The sequence below is a fragment of the Benincasa hispida genome, chromosome 1, assembly GCF_027475165.1.
Source record: "Benincasa hispida cultivar pf3 chromosome 1, pf3_genome.v1.1, whole genome shotgun sequence".
Taxonomy (NCBI): Eukaryota; Viridiplantae; Streptophyta; class Magnoliopsida; order Cucurbitales; family Cucurbitaceae; genus Benincasa; species Benincasa hispida.
The window spans coordinates 84,927,529-84,932,436 of record NC_143478.1 but is presented as its reverse complement, the minus strand read 5'-3'; the positions used below and the strand labels follow the sequence as shown (position 1 = coordinate 84,932,436).

Below are 4,908 nucleotides of genomic sequence, written 5' to 3'. Positions count from 1 at the left end.
AAATTTTTTTTAAAAAAAAAAAAAGAAAGAAAGAAAAAGAAAAAAGAAAGAAAGATCCAATAAAAAATCCATAAAAAATCTCATAAAATTCAAGAAAACCAACCTAAAAAAGTGACGTCTGGCCTTCATCCATTCATCAAATCCGACTCGCGATGCCAAGATTTACAATTACAACTCAAAATTAAAGAAAATCCCATGAGGTTTGCCCTGGAATGGCCAAACTTGAGCAACATGCTTTCTAAAATGGCCTAACTCCCCTCTTTCCTTTACCTAATTCAGAAAATAAACACTTTTATATTATAGTCGCAATGTTGCAACATTACTGTCAATCCAGTCCTCGAGCGTTGGGGTAGGGTTGAAGTGGCGTTGCAACTCTGGTACAAATTTGAGGCGCACGCGGATTTCAGCACTTTTCAATCAAAACTCGTAGCATTGCAACGTTGGCCTGCATCCACACATTGTTCCTTATAACATTGCGTTATAGCATCGAGTGAGGATTGTAACGCTCCAGTAAGGGATAGTTTGGTCTTTTGTTCTCTTTTGAAGCTCAAATGCTCAAACTATCGAAAAATTGCTTCAAATTAATTATGTTTGACATCTTAAGCTCGATTCTATCTCTTTGGTGCTCAAAACCTACAAAATAACATAATTAACATGTAAAATCCATTAACGAACCTAAATTAAGCTTAGGGAATAGTACTTTTATAACTCTAATAGTATTCAAGTTTGTTGATGTTTGTTTTAAGTGTCAAATTTCAACACAATATTTAAAATAAATTTTAAATTTAGTTTTATCAAATTTATTTAAATAATAATAATGATTCCCATACAAAAAAGTAGACATATGGAAATATATTTTTAAAATTTATAGTGAAAATTTTTACAAATAATAAAGAGCTTTTTTGAAAAATTAACCATAAATGGTAATAAAAAAAATCATAAAAAATAGTAGTGTGGATTAGAATTAGGATTTATTCAAAATAGATGGATTAAAATTGGATCTGGAATAAATTTCATAATACATGGACAAATAAGTATAATAAAATCTCCTTTTGCATTATTATATATTGACCACAAAATAAAAGTTTGTTTGGATTGATGAGAGAAAAAATATTTTTCACAAAAGTTATTTTTGTTTAAACATTTTTTAATAAAAATTCTTAACATACACTTTGAAAAAGTATTTAAAAAATTATTCTGAATGGTTCTCAATCACTTTTTTTAATATGAAAAACCTCTACTGCAATATCGTTTGTAATCAATCTAGATAGTGAATCACCATATTTTATATGAAAAACCTCAAAATGATAAATAAAACATTATCATAATCAAATATCGTTTGTAATCAATCTATTGACTTCTACTGCAATATCGACTTCTTCGCCAAAAAATATTTCAAAAAAAAAAAAAAAAAAAAAGCTTACATTTCTGTTTGTCTTAATTTTTAAAAAGCTCTAACACTATTACATGTATAAGATGGAGATCCAAATCATCTATTTTTAAAATAATATCATGGGTAAATAAAAAATAATAATAATAATAATGAAAATTACGCATAAGTTGAAGACAAAGTTTGAAGAGGTCCAGTGATCAAAATTTTCATTGTGAATAAAAAATTTGTGACAATTACGTAAAGCATATGATATAAGATTTAGATAAAGTCAGTGTTTGAATTTAAACCCAAATTATTTGGTTAGCGACACGGCCACGAGTCAAATCAGATTACCAGCTGTCATGTTTCTTCTTCTTCTTCTTTTTATTATGTATATTAATTAATTAAACATTAATTAGACAATTATACGATGGGACAACATTACCACTTGCCCACCATTTAAATGTCTTGCTTGTTTCTCTTTATTCTGGAAATTCGTATTCAAACATCCTTTTATATTCATTATTTGACAATTAACACAAATAAAAATGATTTTTTTGGCAATTATGCTTTACTATTTTTTTATGAACATAACCATCTACTCAAATAGCTTTGCGAAATAGTTTAGTGATAATTAAGGTTCAAATTCATTTTCGTGTTTATTGTAATGATATATCTAAATATATACATGATTAAATAATTACACGCTCAAAGTAAATTGAATATTTGTATTATGTTAATATTTTTATTATGACGTCTATAGATCATTAAAGTAGGTTATATAGTGTCTTTTTAAAGAAAAATCAATATCTTGAAAAAATATCATATTATACTTCTTTTATTTTTATGTATTATTCAATTATACATTGATTATAATTGTTATTTATTTATAACAAAATTACCCATCGACTTTAAATTTAAAATTTTGAACAATCTTGTCATTCAAACCATGCTTAAAGAATCATTAACTTATCTATTAAAATCAACAACAATACAAATTATTTCTGAAAGAAAACGCACATGCGCAACATACAACAACGGATAAAACCATACTTTATTGTATAAGCTTTCAAATTTATTATATTATAGTATTTAAACCTTTAACGATCGTGTCTATAGATCATAACCTGTAATTCCATCATATTTGAAATATAATATGTATCTCCACTTAATATTCATTCCACTCTCGATACAACTTTTTTCAACAAGTTCATGTTAAGTAGGATAAATACAAATAACAACAAGAAAATAAAAAATTAATATATATATTTTTTCTAAAGTTAAAAAATCAGAGTGGACATATTTAACGTTGTAATGAATCTAAAAATTTAAAGAACAATACGAGATTCGTTTAGTAAAATTGCAAAGGCTGAACAATATTTTTTAAAAAGTAAGTTTTAACATTTATATTCATGCACAATAATATATTTATTCCTCTTAAATGTTGAGTCATTATTTTATTGGTTCAATATAAAAGAAATTCAGAATTAGCCAATCAGCCATGACTTTTTTCAATGTTCAAAGAAATACAAAAGGAAAAAAAAAAAGAAGAAAAAATTACAAGCCAAACAGCACTTAAAGCGTCGCGCCCGCCAATATCCAAAATCAAATACAGGGGAATAAAGAAGCAGCCAAGAGATAAAGTTGTCTGTAATTATGTTAAAAGATTAAATAAAAATAAAGTTGTAATAACAAAATTACGTAAATACCCTTTTCAGCTTTTATAAATAAAGATCGTCTTCTTCCTCCCATCATCATCCAGTCTTCTTCAAATTACAGAAAAACAGAGTTTCTTCTAAACATGAGACCGACATTGTTGACGCCTCTACTGCTCTCTTTCTTCTTCTTGTTCATTTCCCTCTCTCTTGCTCTCGTTCCTCCCAACGAGACCTTCAGGTTCGTCAATGAAGGCGATTTCGGCGATTTCGCTGTCGAGTATGACGCGACTTACAGACCCCTGAGCATCTCCAACTCGCCATTTCAGCTCATGTTCTACAACACGACGCCGAACGCATATACGCTCGCTCTTCGAATGGCGATTCTCCGCTCTGAATCTGCGAAGCGGTGGGTTTGGGAGGCCAATCGCGGTCGTCCGGTTCGCGAAAATGCCACATTCTCTCTCGGCGCTGACGGAAACCTAATCCTCGCCGAGGCTGACGGCACCGTTGTATGGCAATCAAACACCGCTAACAAAGGCGTCGTCAGATTAGAATTGCTCCCGAATGGCAACATGGTGCTCATCGACTCCAATGGCAAATTCGTTTGGCAGAGCTTCGATTTCCCGACGGATACACTCCTAGTCGGCCAATCGCTCCGTCTCGGCGGCGCAATGAAGCTAGTAAGCCGCGCATCGGAAAAATCGAACGTGAATGGACCTTACAGTTTCGTAATGGAAAGAAAAGCCCTAGCTCTGTACTTCAAAAGTCCCAACTCTCCAAAACCAATGCGTTACTTCGCATCCTCGAATTGGTTCACAATCCGAAAAGGCACTCTCTCAAGGGTCACTCTCAACGCCGAAGTAGATCCAGATCAAGGATTCGCCACCGAATTGAACTTGAACTACGAAGTCGCCGGATCTACGGAGGCCGGCAGCACAATTCTGACACGGCCAAAATACAATAGCACATTAACATTCCTCCGATTAGGAATCGACGGCAACGTCAGGCTGTTCACATACAACGACAAAGTGGATTGGGGCCCGTCGGAGATTTCGTTCACGCTCTTCGATAGGGAATCGAATACGGAGAACGAATGCCAGTGGCCGGAGAGATGCGGGCAGTTGGGGGTGTGTGAGGAGAACCAGTGCGTGGCCTGCCCGACGGAGAAGGGGCTGCTGGGATGGAGCAAGATGTGTATGGCGAAGAAGGTAAGTTCATGTGATCCTAAAAGCTTTCATTACTATAAACTTGAAGGTGTGGATCATTTTTTGACTAAGTATAACAAAGGAGAAGGGCCAATGGGACAGAAGGAGTGCGAGAAAAAGTGCAATTTGGATTGTAAGTGTTTGGGTTATTTTTACCAAACCAGAGGCTCACTTTGTTGGGTTGCAAATGAGTTGAAGACTTTGATCAAAGTTGATAATTCCACTCATTTGGGATTCATCAAAACACCCAATATGTAGACTTTAATAATATTAGGCTCTTCTTTCTTTCTATGTAATTTCTGAATATGTGTGTCTTAAAATGTTTGTGTAATAATGGTAAAAATAAAATTGTTCGCGTAACCTTTTTCTTTTTGGTTAAGTGTAATTTTGGAATAATATTTATGTTTCATCCTTTCTTACAAATTTTTATCATTAGTTTTAATGTGATATTTTTTTGGTACAACCATTCAAAACTTAAATCTATCTGCGCTTTTATAGTATGAGAATTTAAATTTACAATGTCAAAAAATAAGTATATGCCAATAATTGACCACTATGCTTGTGGCTGTGTTTAGGAAATAGGATAATGATAACTATTATGATTAAGGTATATATTATAGATTAAGAGATTAAATATTCAATTTTTCTCATTCCAATTTCTTGAATTAAAAAA

At 32.3% G+C, this 4,908-nt stretch overlaps 1 pseudogene across 1 annotated transcript; it reads left to right on the top strand.

The window, feature by feature from the left end:
* The first annotated feature begins 3,115 nt into the window (after nucleotides 1-3,115).
* Nucleotides 3,116-4,658, top strand: LOC120086319 (epidermis-specific secreted glycoprotein EP1 pseudogene; annotated as a pseudogene). Its single transcript, XR_016531013.1, has one exon. The product of XR_016531013.1 is annotated as an epidermis-specific secreted glycoprotein EP1 pseudogene (transcript).
* The last annotated feature ends 250 nt before the right edge of the window (nucleotides 4,659-4,908 follow it).